Consider the following 20405-nt stretch of genomic DNA (forward strand, 5'->3'; position numbering starts at 1 on the left):
GGAAATTCTCTAGACTGGGTTGTACTTCATAACATTTACATCATAATAATTAGAATGGAAAAATAGAAGTATTGTTTGAACTTTGTAATTGAGTAGGTAACAGATACATTTTTACACTGCAAAACTAGTTCTTGCCTTTTTTATGCCACTATTAAGAGACTGTTTTGACTTGCCTTTTGCAATTTCCATAGTCTACTAATGGTTTATAACAAAACATCAGCTGTGAAAGATTTTTGCAGTTTTAGCAATGCCAATAAAACAGACTAAGAAAACACAGGCAAAAATTATTTCCTGACTTAAAATAAGCCACAGAGATCCTCGCGTTTGCCTGCGTGGCTCAGTGTCACCGACTCTCACATCTAGAACCTCAAGTCCTCTTTGCTCTTCAAAGGGATGCAGTAATCATCATTCATTTCCACTGCTTTGATGGTTACATAGCAAATGCCTGAGAAACCCACGGAGACATTGGCACACAGAGCCCAGTGTCTAATAAGACAGCTATTTGCATAGAAGATCAGCCACAATTTAGAATGTGTTGTGATAGATGTGGAAAGGGAATAACAGATCTATATTAGCATGTACAAAACCAAGATTGTTTTCACCATTTAATTCCTTGGGGACTACAGCTCATCACCTTCTCTTGTAAAGAATCCCAATGTTCCCCAAGGAGGCAACTTGCCATGAGCTAGACTTAAACTAAAATATGGATTAATAAGAGGTAATATTTATTATTTATGAACTTTGCTGTAGGAGTGGTTTTCAATGCAACTTTCTAACCATTTCTTGATAAAGAAAAAGTCTGAAACCTCTGTGAGTTATAAAACTAATTCCCATTTAAAATAGGAGTGGTCATCCTACAATAACTTGTCATCTTTAAAAGAAATTTACACTCAGGTCTCTTTTGCTGCTTCTGACATCAGCAAAAGGAGGGAGGATCTGGCTTCTCCTGTATTTCTTTGCCAAAGTAAAGGGATAGGCAGCACACCGTGCTGCACGTATCCCAAGCAGCCTTCAAGTCCCTGAAGTTTTAATGACTACATAACCATTTCAAAAAACACGTAAAGGAGCTTGTCACTGCTCCTTTTACTGGCTACTGAAAATACTTGAAAAATAATTTCAGATAATATGAAAGCAATGTGAGCCATTCTCAACTTTCAAGCTTTTATAAAAGATAGTTTTAAGAAAACAAAGCAAGGCCCCAATGAATGATGATTTTTTGTTTATTTCTGCTTCAGAGATACTATAAGATTAAAAGATATTTTTGTTTTTGTGGTACCCTTAATTTTTTTTCAACCTCTGGCTTCCTCTCTGTAATTCACCTTTGAAAGTTACACACTCAGAAAAACACACGACTTTGTTTTTCTCTACTTTTACTCCTAAGCAGTTGCTGATAATAATGAAAACACATAATAAATTGCTTATTATCACCTCTAATTGTCAATAGCATTTTGTGAGATTAGTCCTAAATGTCCATTTCAGGTCTGGCTACACTTTAAAGCCAATTCACTCATACATAGCATTTTCTACACCAATTTAAAAAAAACTAAAGCAATTACTTTAATGAAATAGAAACTTACTATGAATGACTTCAAATAAAAATAAGACTAGGATCTATATATACAGACACTGCACTTTGTACATTATTGGTGCAATATAAATTATTAGTAACAGTGATAAGCCTTAAAATATAAATCAGTAAACACTCAAAAGACATGCATATCTACCTGCATGTGTACAAACATTCTTACCAGTGATATCTGATAGCATGTTTGCACTCTCCAACAGTAAGTTAACAGTGGGCACATTAAAGAAATATTCAATGAAATTACTGGTTTTGTAGCTAAAATGTAATTAGTCAGCTGAGAGAAAAGCAAGTAAAACTTTAGGACAGAAAACAACCAGTCCAGAATGTAAAGCTACTGGACCATGTCTTTGGCATCTGTATACATGCAGAAGTTCCTCATCTTTAATTGCAAATAGATATCTACCTTAAACATAACTCCTTTTTTGTTTGTTTTGCTGGTTTGTTTTTGTTTATTATGAACTAATAAATCGAGTAGTTTTAAACATGATTCAAAGATGCTACGAAAACTTACTGGTATCACTGAAAGAACTGGTTTTTTCCAGTTAACTCCACAGCTGATAGTTTAGTATCTAGTAGATATTAAAACATTTACAAGCTACAAGAGAGCATATATAGCCTTTTGTCCTCGTCAGGTAAAACTCAAGGAGCACATCAGATCATCTGCAAAGTTATCAAGTTATCCCAAAGAACTGGTAGCACTAAATTTAAAAGTGGGGAGCCATCTGTATAAAGGTATTTTGGAAATTGTTGTGTTGGTTATCACAATTGTGGTTTTTTTGTCATTGTACTGCTGAAGTATATTAACTTAGGCCTATCTACACAGCAGTGGAAACAGCCTGCAGCCAAAATTGCTAAAATAATGTAGATTAATTATTTAAGCACACTGTACCCAAGAAAAAGAATTTTAAAATCTTTACTACTATTATTACCTAAAAAAAAACTTTTACAAACAAAACACATTCATGTTCTTTTGTAAGCCTTACAGTCTTCCATTCCTCTGCAAAGTCTCTCTCAAAGAATGAGACTATTATTTTAAAGGAAAGAAGCCCCTCCCCTCTGCTTCTTGCAGAATCTATCTCTGCTTTATCTGGGGATTTATTTATTTTTCTGTTAATAAAAGGAATGTAATACTTCTTTACTTAATTTAACCTTGAAAGCAGCAGAGGTGATTTAAATTTAATTAAATTTAGGAAAATTAATCAAAAACACAGGATCCATAACTCCAGTCAGAACAGATATTAAAGTAATTTCAACGTTCTATACAAGGACAAAAAACACTGTACTAGATCCCAAGATTCAAACAAGACAGGAACTACAACTTTTACTCAGACATATATCAGGCTGCTTCATAGCTTTATGTAAGCACTAGGAAGAAAACACACGTTGTTACTTCCAATTAGTACCTCTGCACTCTAGGGAAAGGAGCTGCTCAGTTGTTTTTTTAGCTACACAGTACCTACAAGCTGCATGAAATTAGATTTGCATTTATTTAACAAAAGTAATAAACAGGTAATAGTTCATAGCAATTTTAAGCATATTCCCATGAATGTTTCAAAATCCTAAGGCAATATATTCTGAAAAACTAACTTCAACATCCCAAATTAGTTTCACTAAATTTCAGGAACGAAACTGAGACACACAAGCTACGTAGGAGGCCATCTCCACTCCCTTTGCAATGGGGGAAAAAAGAAATGCAATGGTAAGGAATCCAAATCACCTCTGGAAGTCTTGCTTTCCCATTATGTTCCTAAACTTCCTCAGAGTGCCTAAAGTTTGGTGGGATTATTTACACTCAAATATTTACATTTTCTCATCTAGTGAAGAGTCTACATGCTTTTGCTAAACATAAAATGTTTTTAAACATCTGAAGAGCTGAAAAGATTATCCTTAAATGTACTCACACCTAGAAAAACTGAATATTTCAAGGGTAGCAAAACCTGAATAAGATTTTTTTAAAAGGACTTCATATTTATGTAAAATTGCTTTCTTAAGCAAAAATAGGCTACTAAAAATGTTAAAAGGTTCCTTCCATTCTCAGAAGAGTACAGTTTGTCTCTGCTTCTACAGGATGAAAATGTAGTAGGCCAAAACACTTATAAAAAAAAACAACTTACAAAAGCAGTACTTACACAGAAGAGATCTATTTAGCTATTGGTGTCATTCTTGTTATAAAAAATAGGAAATTTTGCAGAAGAATATTTCTAACTGTAGTGATTCTATGCCCCTTACATTTAATTTTCATTATCAGGATGTTATGCCTTCAGAGCAAGATTTCCTACTTACTTCAGAGATGAGCAGAGGTACAGCATGCATGAAACATATATTCAATCTAATATGAAGACAGATCTTCAACCTAACAAATTTAAAATTCCAAATGTTCAAAGAGGAGCTTCCCCCCCCCCCCCCATTTTTATGAATCTGTGATGGCACTGATGTATTAAGAAAATATCCTTAAAGAAGTTCATAAAGAAAAAAAAAAGCATACACGTGTTTCATTTCTGCCATGCCAGACAGTTCAAAATGTAGTACTTCACAGAGGGAAGAGTAATCTCTGCTAAAAGAAAATTACACAATAAATGACACCATATGCAGTATTTCAGAATAACATTCTTCAAAATAAGAGAGTCTGTCTAAACATTTTTGGGGGGAGTGGGAAGGATATGTGACTATGGCAGAAATGAGTTAAAAACCGCAGAACAGACACTCAGACCACCCCACTGTCCAGAGGCAGATCCAGCAAGGATGGAGACAGCTTTCCTGGGAGTGCCTGCAGACGCTGCACAGACACCTCTGTGGCATGAGGTGCAGGGAGGACATCTCCACCACCACCACCACACAAAACAGAGTGAAGAACAGCTCTCTGCCTCAAAAGTTAAAAGTTCATCGAGTCAAGAGCAGCAACAAGAAACAGTTATTTGCTCTGTCTCAGTAACTTTTGCAGTTCAGTTAAATCGCAGCAATTTTACTCCCTCTTTGATCCCCACCACATACCCCTTCAGCACTCATTTCCTTTGATGAAGGACGAATTTAAGTAACAGGTATAAAGCTAGAAGTCAAAGACCTTCAATTTCAAAATCAGCTAAATCTGCCTAAGCACTTCACTTCCAGTACGTTATGAAGTTGCCATTCTTAAATTCAATAGAGTATGGTTTTACTGAAGTCTTACTCCAAAATCTCAAAGACTGTTTTGCCCTCCTAGGTCTTACAGCAAGGGGAGAGTGACTTCTTTCCCTCCTTTAAATGAGAAATTCAGCCCTCTATTCTGCCGTCTTTAGTTTTGGGAACTGACAAAAATTCTCTTTTTCCTAAATGCTACTTCTTTCCTGGCAGAGCCACAAGTCATTGCCTTGCTATAAGTCTGAATGCTTTAATTATATATACTTGTTAATTTCTCATTTGTAGATTTTTAAGCTTAAGCTCATTTTTGATGTAAATGAAATTCTGATTTCTTCCTGAAGTGAGAAGAAGTATTTAGGGATTATCCTTCCCTTTAGTATATCCATCTTAACCATCCAGAGAACAGTATATTACAAAGTTTTCAATACTGCAAAATGCGATAATGATCCTTATTGAAAATAAATATCATAACTTCTGAAATTATTCACGTACACAAAAAACTAGAAAAGGTAGCAATTTCATATTTATCATGTTTTTGTTTCTATGGTGCCTTTCTTTTCGCTTGCCTTACCTAATGACTACTAAAAACACAAGATCTTAGAGTAAATTATTTAAAAACAATAGGTTTTTAAAACAATAACTCAAAACAAGACGGTTTGAAACTGCTGGAATTTTTCTTTTCATGCTCTCACATTACTTATAAAAAAACCGAAACCCTTTTAAAGTATGTAAGGCTAAGTCCCAGCTTAATTTTTCTCCATTAATTCTAATATTGATATCCACTTTCCTTAAATACATCTATCATTCAAGCAGAAAACCAACTCTCGGCAAATAAAATTATCTTAAAAAATGAAAACCAGAAGAGAAAACAGCCACAAATATGCCATGCAGGCACAAAGCTGGGAGGTAGACAAATGTGCCTCTCTGTAACATATTTCACTGTAGCATAACACAATGTCCCATCACACAACTTCAAGTCCCAGTAATTGCCAAAACTGGTCACCATATTTATAGCCTAATGATTGCTTCTCTTCTTACCCTGAGCAAGCTTGCAAAAGTTGAAAGCACTCTACAAATGACAGCAGAAAATAATACTTCAGTCCACATAAACCTAATCGTAACACTTCAGCAAAACTGAATTATTAGTTCCATTACTAAACGTGGTGTTCAAAAGGACTTAAAGGGTAATCTTTCCATCTAGCATTCAGAACTAATGAGCATTTTTTTCCTTTCTCTGAAGCTACTGCAGCTCAGTAAGTATTAAATCGGCTGATCTACAAAAAAAGAAAAATAGTTTTATGCCTTTTTTTTTTGCTTCACATGCCATATTAGGCATTTTAGGAAAGCAACTCAGCTTTAAAAAGAAAATCACCTAGTCTCATCACCAGGCAAAAGAAACATGAAGTATAAGGAGATTTAATTTGGTGGGTTTTGTATCTACGTTTTCCTCCATTATTCAACAGCTGACTAAAGACAGGGTAATCACAGAATCGGTCAGACTGGCAGAGACCACAGTGGGTCATCTGGTCCAACATCCCTGATCAAGCAGGGTCTCCACAGAACACATGGCACAGGTCTGCTTCCAGACACAGATCTTCCCCATAAAGATCAGAACATAAAGCTGACATGCATTCCATCAGCCTTAACACAATATTTTTCTGTACTTTCTTTCTTTAAAATTGAGACAAAAAACAGTAGATAACCAGTAGCTAACTTAGTGTTAACAGATAATATGTAAAGTTCAGCCCTACAACACTTAATAATGAGCTTAATAGTCAGGCTTAGTGAACATAGACCCACAGATGTTAACAGCAGCATTTACAAAACCAAGTCCTACTTGGTTTTGAAAGATTAGGCCATAACTGGGTGAAAAGTTTAATATGGCGTAAATAACATCAGCTCAGTAGTTTCCAAAGTAATTCAAAACAATAGGCCAAGCTCACTCTGCAGATTTTATCTAAATTACTCAAGACTTGGCTCTCCTGCAAACTACCTAGAGATCCCATTAAAGGAATGATTTTTAAGATAAAGAATAAAGTAATAGCTTACATGATACCATCTCTTTGGGAGCTTTATGCTGTATTTGGGCAAAAAGGCAAGCATAAGATCATTGATATCTATCTACAATCTGAACCTTGAACGAAGATTGAATTAAATGAATGGATCAAAATCAGGCTGAAACCTTTATATGCAACAAATGAAAAAATAAGTTTTGGTAACCATCAGAAAATCTGGTAAACTTTCCTTGCCTGATTTTAAGGCAGAAAAAATTGTGGAGTGCCGCTGGGAAGAAAGGCAGCAAAATGAAAAATCACCAACCAGCAGAAAAGTATCAGTTGAAACAGAACATCATGTGAACAGATGAAGATTTTGGATGAAACTATTTGCGCAAATGCCTGTTTGGGCTCCTTTCATGGCTCTTCCCACTAATGGGAACAGGGTGGAAGGAGACTGCATCTTCATCTCTTCCCTCTGCTCCTGAATAGCGTGCAGATGTGTGTCAGAGATTTTGCTTCAGGGTTCATCATCCTGAAGAATGCCAAAAGAAAGGATGACACTGAAAGGAAACACATTAAAAAAAAAGTACTCCTTTTGTTTTGAGTCATTCAGTATGAGTGAAATTCTATTTACCATAAAAATACTAGTGAAATACAAAATTAAACATATTTTGATGGGTGGCTGCTTTAGGGGATGGCACATTTTTTTAAGATACTGGATTCTGATGTGTTAAAGGTTGGCCTTTTCTGGCCTCTGATGAGTGATTCCTATACTACAAACCAGTCACAAATAGAATAGTTTTAAGACTGCTAAAAGACATAATTTGAAAAATGGTTTGCAAGCATTTCTTAAGGAACCTAACCTGAGATAAAATGGCAGATGACAATCCACTCCATTTGCTGAAATTTCCTGAGTGCATCTCTCTATGCACTAGGGGTGTCCTGGGGTGACAAACCAGGATGAGCAGTTTATACATGCCCTTGGCTAGACTCAAAGCAGAATGTGTGCTTCTGCCATAAAGTTTTATTAGGAGAAGGTGATTGCACTGCCTGAAATCTATCCTTGTAGGTGACATACAACGAGAAACCTTCTAGAGCATACAGTAAAATGAGTTCAGATTGGTTTTCTTAGTAACACACCAACACAAGAAACTGTAGGTCTGTTCTCTTCCTGCTACAGTTGCACAGTCTGGCCACTACTGCACCAAAAGCTGTACAGCTCTGTAACTAAGTTTAAGGAGAGCTGGTCAACTCTGAAAATGAAGTTAACCTGCCTCCTCTTTTACCTTTCAGAAGACTTTATCCCCCACACTCAGTTTTACAGCTGTCCCAGTTGTTTCCACACTGACGTATATATTTATTTTAATAAGGTAAGTAAATAAAAATGTGTAACAGTATACTACAGGGCAAACACCCTTCCAGCTCTTCACTATTTCCAGTAATGACAGTGCGTAAACGTGAAGGCTCAAAACCAGAAAGGAGACAAGTTTGGTCAGGGAGTCATCACCCTGAGCTTTTTCCTACATACATTATTCCCTCCCCTTCAAGGTCCCCTCAAGGTAGAGTACATATTCTATAGTGTCCTTCTATGGTCAGGATACAGAATTGTACCAAGCCTATACAATATACATTACTCGTGTGTAATAAATGACAGAACACAAATGCTTTGAATTCTTTACTCTGCATATATGGCTATGTTTTAGTACGGCATCCACATTTACATCATAATTTCCATGGGTCTGTATAAACATGCATGAAGACAAACAGGCACTCTTCCCAAGCAGAACTGGAAGAATTCACCCAGAAGCTTTGCTCTGTAAATTACTTCAGATGTATTTTAATGAAGCCATAAAAGATATTAGCAAGTGTGCTGGGAACTTTAGTTTTAAATTATTATGATCTGTTACTCTAACAGAAGTTATTAGTATTATTTAACCCCACTGGTATACTTTAAATGAAAACAGTTTCAAGTTTTTTTCAATAGGTTTTGTCTCTATAATATTTTTTCCAGAATACACTTCCTGTTTAGCCTGTTGGTCTGTAGCTTTGCATACACAAAAAGATACCAAAATAACCCAGCTTTCAAATTATCCTATCTTTCAGAATAAAAAGTAAGCATCAATTTAAGAACGTTTTATTAACCTTTTCACTCCAAATTATAGAAAGATTCATTCATAAATTAAATAGCATGTAAAAAAATTCCAAGGAGAGCAACATCCACCCTTGCTTTTACCATTTCATGATTTCAGAATTAAAAAAAAACCAAAGCAGTAAACTATTAGTTGTTGCAATTCTTAGCAGTTCCGTTAAAATAATACTCATATGTGTTGAAAAAAAACAATAGTCTCGAAGTCTTTCCATGCTGCATATATACATACATATATACAATAAAATAGAAACAATGCTTTTCATGTCCTCTGCAAAGGAAAGAAATGACAAATTCAGACAGATTCAGCATATTCTTGCCTAGGACACTAAACAGTATAGTATGCACGAGGGTGGGAGGGAGAGCTAACAGAGCTGGCTGAGGCAAGGCAGATGTGTGGTCAGAAACACCACGGTGTGAACCCAAGCTCAAACCCACCTCCCAAGGGCAGTTCTACTAACAGAACTAATTTTGTGTCTTTCAGGACCTTCATAAAGCTTTCAAATTTTTCAGCACATGTTTTCCATAGAAATAAAACTAGATGCAACAGTCCTGCACTGGTTTTATTATTTAAACTATGCTCTTACCTCTTGTCTCCTCAGCAGCACCAGAGTCCTTCTTGACTATGCCCTGGCATTTGAATGCCCTTTGTCTACAGGATCTTCCTCACAAACCTCTAAGTCTTCCCTCAGCCACAACTTTGGATAAAAATTTTCTATTCGGCACACACATCCAGCATTCCTCGTTCCTTGACATGTGCAAACAAACTGCATCCTAACAGACTCATGTTACCATGATCTCAGCTTCATCCTTTCTTCACCAATACAGCTATCACTGAACTATTCATCATTTGCCACTATTGCTCGTATGTTTACACACAGAAAACTGACCAATACAGCAGGCACATCACACACTATGCAAATGCTGGGAGAAGTCCCCACAAGTTCTCAACCATTGCCAGAGGCTCCCAGCCATTATTTCTGAGTGCTGGCAGCTCACCAGCTCTTTATCCATTTTATTGTTACTGTACAGTTCTAATTTTAAAATTAATTTTAGTTAAATAACAGTAAATCAAGGACCTAACCAAATTTAAATATTAGCTATATAAATAGTGTGCTTTCAGTTTGACAGCCAAGACACAAAAACAAAACAAGTAATCCACTGCTTCAGGTTAACAATTTCCTTTTGGCAAGAGCGTAATAGAAAACTGGTCTAGCAGTAAAATCTTAATTGGAAGCAGTGTAACCAGCTCCTCACACAATGAGAGCAACACTCTGCCTACTGAACAATTTCTACAGCATACATATTATATGAATGAAAGATCTATGGTTTTTAATATAAGCTTTTAGGTATGATCACTTTTAAAAGTAGACAAAAGTCAAGAGTTTAAGCAGAGATGGTGATACGGTAAAGCCAAGCTCGGAAATGTCCTCCACGCTGACTTTGTACAGTGACAAATTGAAAATATAGGTAATTTTAAAGAGTTTTAAACATGTTCAACTTAAAACTACAGGGGAGTCTCATCAACAAACTCTGGGTGTCTGAGATGCTTTAAGATGTTGCTGACCCAGGTGCTTAATCTCCTGCCACGTTTTAGGAGGCTGTAAGAAAGGACAATAAAAGGAGTTATGTTCTGTGCCCAGGACCCAGGATCCGATTCCAAGCCTCCACATCAGCACACAGCACCCTAAAAGAAATGTGAGTTCAGGTGAGGGAAGTGAACTGAGGTGTAGGTACTGCCAGCTCCTCCATACAGACTGCAATTTGAGGGGTGGGGAGAATCGACCAGCTGGCACCATCTAAAACTACAGCATTTAAGGCTTCTAGAGTACATCTGTTAGAGCCATTTGTGAATAAATTTCAGCACAAGAGTTTGTAGAATTGAGAACTTCATATGTAAAGATTACAATGAAAACACAATAGATAAAAGCACAAAAAGCTACAAAGGCTGATTGATAATGTAAATGTGAGAGGGAATTATCATGGGTAAACTTAACCTTTTCTTCATTTACACCACACAGTACAGCCGTGGAGAAATCAATTGAGACTTCAAAATCTACTACATTTTCAACCCAATCTGTTTCCCCAATATAAAAAAAACAAAACAGTTCATGACATAAAACGTTGTTATTTTGTTCCACTGTTTATTTTATTTCAATAGATATACATGAGGATTAATATAGCTTTCTGGTAAACAGCAACCAACTACAGACAGTGCAACCCCATTTTCAATTTGTTGTCTTACCTAATACTAGAAATAACAGCATTAATAAGTGATAACAAACTTGGGCAGAAAATGGTGTGCTTCAGCTTGTCCTCTGGATTTTAACTTTCCAACTATCATTCCCAACACCAACCTGCTGCCAACATTTGCTCTTTTCCCCTCTCACATTTGTCCTTTCTGCTTGGACTTCGCCATCCTAAGTTTCTGCTGTCAGAACAGTCTTTCTCTATTTATTCATTTTACCAGCTCAATGTCTAGCCCTGGATTCCTACTGCATCGTTCCTTTCCTATCTCCAATCCTTCTTTACAAACCCTTCTGGGTTTACTTTGGCTAATTCATCAGCCTTTCTTCTCAATTCTGCCTCTTTTTTGATTGTAAAACATACTGAGTGAAAGATAATGACAAGAACAATCATAACACATGAATGAACAATATTTTGATGATGCATGAACTATATTTAAAACTGAAAAAAAAATCTCAGGGCACAATAAACTGTATTGTGCAGAGCTCCACTGTATTACTGCAGTGTGTGTTCAGAAAGGCAGAATCCAACTTTAAAAATCACTAATGCTGATTTTTAGCCCTGTGGCTAAAAAAAACACAAAACAAGTGAGAAACAAAGGAATTAGCACAGTCCATGTCAGGAATGTCTCAAGTATTTACTCAACTCACTGATTACAGGGGGATCTGTGCACAGCTAGTGATATAAAAGCACCTGGGATTCCATGACATTTTCCCATGACCTTCAAAATAATTCTGTAGAATAAAAATGTATCAGGAACCATAGGCTGTTGTAGATAATTCTGCAATATTAAAGCTGCATTAATGCAAGTTCTATTTGAAAACACACACACAATAACTTTTTATTCTTCACAGCCATACCAGTGACCATCTACATTTGCCATTACATGAAACAGCAGCTCCTTCCTCTACAGCAAACACCACAGTTTTTCTTGAACTATCTGTCCTATTTTCTTTTCAAATGGAGAAAAAAAAATGGAGACCTGCTCATTTTGTGTGTCAAAAAATACTTCAAGAATAAACCTGATTATTAAAGAGCTATAAGAGACACTGTTTCTTTGTCTCCTCTACCAACCATACCACAAGGTTTATGTTGTACATAATACTGCAGTGATATATGGGATCCATCAGGTTTGTTAACTAAAAGCAGTTTCACAGTGCCAGTGATTGATAAACTATGGGACTATTAAAACATTAAAAATGTTAATCTTTGTAATAATCTCCTGAAAATTTTTTATATTAATTTAAACCATGGATCATTTTAATATTTAATCATTGCAGACTTCAGTTGGAATGAGGATAGCCATTCAATGAAAAGCACTTCATCTTTTATTTTGAAAAATGATCAGCTAGTATTTATTCAGTAAATCTCTTCACATTTTTCCCTCAATCCAAATAAACCTGCAAGCAAATGAAAAAATCCACAAGAGCAGAAAAATTTAAGGCAGAGTTTGGGTCAGAAAACATTGACTTTCACACTCCTGTTTCCCAGGAGTAACTGCATTACAACAGTAGTACTGTATAAGAGTTGGAGGACTGGGGGAGACTTCTACTGCAAATGGAAATCACTGGCTTCTTTGTCTACATCTTACCATCATCTATGTTGCATTCTCTTCACATATAACGTGCAAACATAGTAATTCATTTATTCTTCACAAGTACTTAACGGACTGACTCGGCTCCCCACAATGAGATTAAACCGGTTTAGGTTTTTTAATGGGCAATCCCATTTTGTAACATCAGCCCAACTCCTATCCTCTCCTGTAATTCACAGCTTGCCTTGCTTAATGAAGAATTTAGATTAATATGGAAATATCCCAAAAGGGAAAAAGCCAACAACTTCCTAGTTATGATAAAGATCTCACAGAAACTCTAAAATTCGAACCGCAATTAACAGTAACTAGTCTTGATGGTACCAATTCATTTTGAAAGGTATTTAAAATTATCTAACCAAAACTAATTCATGGTCTAGAGAAACAAATTTCACAGAAAGATGCAAGGACAGTATCTTCACTGTGCTACAAAAATATAAACCAAAGAAAACAACCTTGTGTTATTTTCTACATAGGGTCTACTAGAACTGGATATTTTCTGTAGCTACTGCCATGAAGTACACTGGCCTTCAGATGCGCTTTAGACTGCGCTGCAGGAATTTGGCTAAAGTATTTTAATTAAGTAAATCCTAAAGATACCCTGGACGGCACCAAAGGTCAATACTACAGCTTACATGACTATTACTCCTTTACTAGAACACCAATAGTGAGGTAAAAGATTTTCAAACTGGCACACAAACTGGCTTCCTTATCTGAAGAGGCTTCAGAGTCTAACAGCAATTACTACAAAATCCAGAAACAGCAGGAGTGAGCGTAGTATCCTTCAGTGCATATAAACTTACTCTGCATAGTTCAAATTAATGGAAAAAAAACATAACCAACAACACAAAGTAGTAATCAAGATACTGCCTTTACTCCCAATTTTACAAAGGAAGTATGTATATCCTTGCATATTACCTTTCTCTAAAGTATGTTCTTAAGGAAAGACAAATGAAAAAATCCTGGCCATTCAATGTGATGCAGTAATAAACTCTGGAACTCAGTTGCTTGTATACGAAATGGAAAGCAGTCCTGTTTATATGACTTTATGAAAGCCACATATATGACTTTGTAGGAAACTCAATATAAGACTTAAAGCTAAATACATGAGGAACTTTGCCTCAGTTAACAGGCATCTCTGCTTTAGTAATCTGATTTGAAGTAATCTTTCAAAATCTAGATGTCTGAAGAGCTCCCACATTTGCATTGAAAAAGTATTTTCTATATTGTTTTTGCAGATACAAAAGACTATTTTAAGCACAATAAGAAGTCAGTTGTAGAACATTGCAGTAATCTCTTCTTGGCTACATAAATCAAATTCACAAAATTCCCAAGATTGCTGATGAACCTCTTGAGGTCATCTACTTGTGCTCATCTATTCCTGGTCAACCAGGTTTAGCTAGAAGACATAAAATATATCTGAGGTAGACTTACATCTTTCCAACTTTCACAATGGCAGAAAAGAAGTCCTAGAGGGTAAATTGTATTAATGCATAAAGAAAGATAATCATGTCAACAAAAAAAAACTGGCCAAATTTTTCTTTAGGCAAGCAGACAAGCTATTTTTTGAACAATGGTTTGTCCCCAGCCCATTTTGTACCGAAGAGTAAAGTGATTCAGCCAAGGAGACATGCCAAACAGCAGTACTTAAGAAACAGCTCAATTTTCCCCGGATTTGTAGAATTTTGTGCATCTCTTAAACACCTCTTAACAGTTGTCTACTATAGAAATCACATATCAGTAGCAAAGACTGCATTAGAACTCAATAGATCTTTAATAGCAGGTACCTTTCCATTCGATTAGCTCTTTAGGAATGAGTCTGGGCTCCAACAGGAAGGAACTCAAAACCTATGACACGCAATTGAATTACTGAGTGTGAAGGTGTGTGCTGTATATATAGCCCAATTACACCATAAGCTCTTTCAGAGGGGGTTTCTGATACTATGATCTGTCCTTGTAACTGTGTGGGCTGATGGAAGGTGGAGCAGCTTGAGAACCACATGAACAGTGGCAGAGAATCCCCTGCCAACACTTCACATTTAGAAATTTTTGCAGCTCACATATTCTCATATATTTCTGTCCAGGATTTTCTGAGCACAGGCATGATCAGAGCACTCTGCACAGAGCACAAAGGAGTCCAATGTACCCGGAACACATCACACCTGTAAGGCAAACATAGCCAGCTCAACACTCCGGCTTGGATCATATTTACTGCACACCCGGCCGAACACATCCAGCAGCACTACACGGCCCAGTCCCAGGGCACGTGGGGGGTCAGCACACACAGAGCAGCGGATTGTCCAGCTCCAGACACCCTAACACCTAACACCTCATACAAGACAAGTTCTGCACAAACACCCAACCACACCGCAAGGGCGGGCAGCATGTGAACAGTCCTGCTCACGAAGGAGAACCATGAGCCATCCTCCCATGGAGGCATCGAAACCTTCGGTCCCGCTGGCATGCCCAGGCCAGGCCTCGAACACAGCTCCGCCGAGGACACCCTGCTGAGGCGTTTGTTTCCCTCCAGTTTTGCTGCCAGAGGAGGGTCGTACTTCTCCGAGCACGGAAAAGCAGCCCTGGCAGTCGAGGAGTCTCATACAGCGAAACAGAATATCAACCGCGACCTCAGGACAGCAGATATTCCCGCCCACGCCCAAAATGGCGGCAGCACCACCGACCCTCTCCCACCCCAGCCCCTCCTGCCCGCGGCCGGGGGCGGGGCCTCCCGGATTGGCAGCGCTCTCCGGCCAATCGCGAGGCCGCGCGCTGCCCGCCGGCCAATGGCAGTGCGGCCCCGCGGCGGTCAGCGGGCCGGGCGCGCGCGCCGCCGGCGCGAGTCCTGCCTGCCCGCGGGCCAATGGCGGCGGCCCCGCGGCGCGGGAGGGCCCGGGGCCGGGGCAGCGCCCGCTCGGGCCCCGCGGCCGCGGCCGCTCGCCCACCCCGGGACGCGGCGCGGTACCTCGGGCCGAGCGGCAGAGCTCCGCCTCCTCCCTCCTCCCTCGCCGGGGCGACTTCCTGTGCTAGCGGGGCTCCCGCCACCTCCTGCCCGAGCGTCCCCGCCTCCCGGTCCCGCCCGCCGCGCCCCGGCCCCGCGGCGCTTGTGGCGGCGGGGTGGCTGCGGGTCGGCCCTGGCGTCCGGGTTGTGCTGCAGGGTTTTCAGGAAAGATGCTTTGGGGCAGGCTGGAAGCCCAGCCACGGAGTGTTGCAGCATACCTCGCTCACGTCCTGCGCTCACTTTTTACCGCTATGTTTCTTGCCTGTGCCAGAAGTGCTGCTCCAGACATGTAGGGCAAAAAACAATTGGCCCCTTTCACGTTGTTGAATCATAGGGGGGTGGTTTAAGTTTGAAGGGACCGTAAAAATCTTCCTAGTTCCTGCTCCCCATCATCCTCGCTCATCACAAGCCAAATGGGAACTTAAATTCAAAGTCCCAAAAATAAAACACATGGAAAATTATGAACTCCAATTATCCAAAGATAATTCTTTGTCTACCTTGAGATGATGCTGGGTCTTCTGCAACAGATAATTCTTTTACTTCTGTGCAAGAAGCAAGCCACTGACTCTCAGAACAGTTTACTAATTAATATTGCAAGTTCATGCTTTGGTTCCTGCAAAATGGCACTTGATAATCAAGTATTGCGCTCCCCTGTAAAGAAAGATACACAGAAAAAAGATTGCATTTGTTTACCTCTGTATTTATTCCTTTTCACTTTGGAAGTGAAAGCCATACCCAGCTGAAATTTCCCATCTTTCTCGATGACATGCATAGAGAGCGGAGAATGAGCCTGCAGAAAAGTTGATTACTCAAGAATTTGTGTTTGGCGTGCGTACCAAACCATAGTTTTCTCCAGTCATTTCCATAGCAAGCTTAATAGATACTTTAAATCATACAGCTTTTTTATAAAGATAGTCTGTCCCGATTTCGAGTGATGAGACAAAATACTTTTTTTGTACCCTTTGTTTTGTTAAGAAATCTCACACTAAGGGTATTTAGCTGCTTTGAACATGGCGGGTCACTGGGCACAACCTTGCATTTTCTTCCCAAGAAATCTTGTGTCCCTCTGGGACTGGAGTTGCCACAACCACCGTGGGCACCTTCTCTGATTTTTCTAGCTTCTGTGTTCAGGATTTTGAACAATAATTTTATTTTATCCTTACTCCTAATGGTAGGGCAGAAACCATGTACATGTAAAATATTTTAATACTTAATTTTGGTTCCTTGATTGTTTCAATATGATTCACTTAAATCCAAGTCATGATTGTGCTAATGTATATTTGAATATAGTATTATGTAAAAAACAGCAATCACATTCAAATAGGCATTACACGTGGTTTTTGACTGTAGAATCATAAGCAAAAAAATTCCATGAAGGAATATCAGGATCCGTGTTTTTTGGCTGCATTATTTTGTATTATCTGAGCCACTGCTGAGGACTTTGTCCATATGAGTCCTAGTAGCAAGTACATCTGGTTCTAGTTCAGTTTCACCTAATTTGACCTAATCACAATATTCATTTCACTACTGAGTTGTTCTGCTAAGTAATAAACCAGTGTATGCCCAGCAGCCTCAATACTTAATCTGTAAAGAAGCCATAAGGAATTATGACTTCATGAAAAAGAGCTTTATGGGCACTGAGATGTTTTCACCATTTTAGTTTCAGTCTTTCATATCTTCATTCTTAATCCTCATTTTATGGGAAAGTTGTTTGTTTCCCACTGTGATTTTTTTTCTGCAAGAAGGGATTCACACTGGTCAGAATGGAATGGTCAGAAGGACAGTTGACTTTTACACCATGAAGTGCTACTGACAAGCATGCTGTATTTTGTGGGATTAGAAGCAGCCTGGGTGGAGTATATGTGTCCTAAGATATTTTTAATCAGTTTCTTACAGGTAGTTATAGAATAGGGGTACCGTTACTATTACATGACTGTAACTGAAATGTATGTCAATCAGAGAGGGATTTTTGTTGATCTTGCCACACCCATCAATTTGCTGTCATATTCCTGGACCACATTAGTGTAAAATTCTAATTGTATTTTTAAATGACATAATTTATCTCACAACTTTTTTCAGGAAATGTATCAGCCATTGTTTTCAGTGACTGTCTTTTCCTGGTTTTCCTCCTATTTTCATTCTTTCACGCGATCTTCAGTTTCTTCTGACAATTTGACAAGAATCTGTCCCTTTTTGTTCTCATCATATCAATGATTTTTAAGTTTATGATTTGTGAAAATTTTTAACAGAAGTGTAAACCCATTGAAAATAAGTTTCCTTTTTTATTAATCTTTCACAAAGCTCTGAGAAGCCATTCCTGAGCTTTTAGAGTTTAGTTAGTTTAGGTAAAAGGTTGGGAAATGATGCTCAACATCTTTGTTCCAAGTTGACAACACAGATTAAATTAACATACAGAAAACTATCTCCCCAAAGTGCAACAACTTGTCTACTGTCTAACCTGATGTCTCCTAATGTATGTCTAAACACCAAGTTAAGCTCAAAGATATGAAACGATGTTCTTAATAATTTTTGTTATATTAATTTTGATTCCACCAAGTAAGAGTTTTGTCCCATGTCTTATCCTGAACTGTAGCCAATATTGCCAATAAAACAGCTGTTTGACTGGAGCTACTATTCAGGCTAACATCGAAACTTTCAGGTAATACCTTACTTCAGAACTTCTAAAAAGTACAGGTATTCCCAATCTAACCACAAAGCTAAAACTCTCTTCGTGCTCCTGTCACTTCCTGACAATTTAGTGTCTGGTGGCTTTGACAGATATAGTCTTGCTCTTCTCATATCCAACCAGAACTGCTACTGAAAGAAATAATCACCTTAGCTCATCCCTTTATCCATGTAATTCCTCATCTTGCATCTCTCCAATGTCTCCCTATGCTGGCTCTGTACACACTTTGCCTTCATTTTCAAATCTTTTCTTTCTAGCCTGTCTTGTTTTCACTTAGCTTTTATATGTAGTTTCTGGCCTCTGCCTAAAAAAGAATTCTGATTCCACTACTTCTTGTTTTGTTTTGTTTTGTTTTGTTCTGTTTTACACTATTTTTTAGGAAAGCCCTATTTTGCTTTCCCCACTTGTCACTGTTTCTCTCAAATCCATCCAAAACACAGCTACTGTAACTTCATGCTGCTGATGTGCTGTGCCTACTGCTATCATGCTTCTCCCATACTTAGTATGTTTCCTGTTAGTTCATGTCTGGTCTTACATTTCAGTTCTAATTTCTATAGCGCAGATACCTTTCTCTTGCTGTACATTAGGTTAGTGGCTGACACCACTAGCCCTAAAATCAGGCATTCCTAAAATCCCTGCGGCATCGTCCTTACCCAGCTGTCCTTACCCATGCTTCTTGTGGGGATAGGAGGGTTGTGGAGCCCATCCTCTCTCCTTCCAGCTGAAAATCTCAACATGATGTCAGCCATGATAGATGGTGCATTTTGTGACACAGCCAGCCTGCCATTAGGAAAAGCCCGTTTCACTGAACTGTCTGAGGGTAATGACTTTTAGTGACACACTGACCTAGGCTGGCTCAAGTCAGTGTGCTGGAGGTGAAAGGCTTCATATTACATTACCAGGATTCTGAGCCATCAAGTCTGCTCCATCCTACCCCTACTAAATCTGTATTGATAGACTTGGTAGCATTTTCCTAAATGCCGTCATCCATACAGATGTCTGCCGTTGTTTTGTTGATGCGGTCAATCAATACTACATTAAATGTTACCTTCAGTTTACCCTTAATTGTCTAAAGTAGATGTGATATTTTCATTATTTATACAACTATGCCATTAAATTATGCATTCCAGATTAAAAGAATAAAATACTTGTTTACATTATTATTATTATTATTGCTCTGGCATCAACTTTTGGATTTCTATGTAAAGAAATTAATCTCCTATTGGAGGGGGAAATGGGGACTGACAAGCTCTAGCTCCTGTTGCCTCTGGGACGTAATTATGCTTGCAAATACAAAACCAGAAAAAATCATAAGCTTAACACAGTAGACACTCTTGAAAGTTTCATCTCAGCATGAAGCTATGTTTTAATTATTATTTTTTGTCTGCATTGTTCAGATCGACAGTGCACCAACTAGAGTAAGTGCTTATCCTAGTTAATTCTTCATGAGACTTATGTCACTGGAAGATGCATTTAATTTATTTCCTTTTGCTTTCCTTAAGCTGGCACAGACTAAGTGGCTATCTATAAACATTCCACAAAGGTTTTACTACTTTAGGGCCAGATCCAAATCCTGTTGAGTCAATAGGAAGCGTCAAAGGTCTTTGGAACAGGCCCTATTACAAGACAGAACTAAGCCGTGATTTGTTTGGGAACCTTGAAGAATAAAAAAGGAAAAACATCTTATTTCTATTCTACAATATTAACAGATCTCCTATTTGATAGAGATTTTCCCTTCTTATGAAGCAAACTTGGATATAATATATATATATATATATATGTATATATATATATGTATGTATCCCCCACATATCTACATGTGTATGTCTTGATTCCAGCTGAAGATTGATAGCATTATAATAAAATCTTTTTCTGCTGCAATTTCTGTTTGCAAATATTACTGTATGTAACACATAGAATTGCCTATTTAGCACATAATTTTTATACCTGAACAACTGTCATCTCTTTTTAAGGAGATTTTCCTATTTACTTATTTATTTAGGTAATTACAATTATGTATTTCATATTGGGGGAAATA

The 20405-nt window shown here is 38.0% G+C and overlaps 1 protein-coding gene across 1 annotated transcript in view; it reads right to left on the minus strand.

The window, feature by feature from the left end:
• TRIQK (triple QxxK/R motif containing) overlaps positions 1–15751 on the minus strand; it is a 66493-nt gene extending 50742 nt beyond the window's left edge. Inside the window, exon 1 of the mRNA XM_088177195.1 lies at positions 15646–15751. The gene's annotated coding sequence lies outside the window, so the exon portion shown is untranslated. The remainder of the gene's footprint in view (positions 1–15645) is intronic.
• Positions 15752–20405: the final 4654 nt, after the last annotated feature.

This window comes from Sturnus vulgaris, chromosome 1 (assembly GCF_052056855.1).
Source record: "Sturnus vulgaris isolate bStuVul1 chromosome 1, bStuVul1.hap1, whole genome shotgun sequence".
Classification (NCBI taxonomy): Eukaryota; Metazoa; Chordata; class Aves; order Passeriformes; family Sturnidae; genus Sturnus; species Sturnus vulgaris.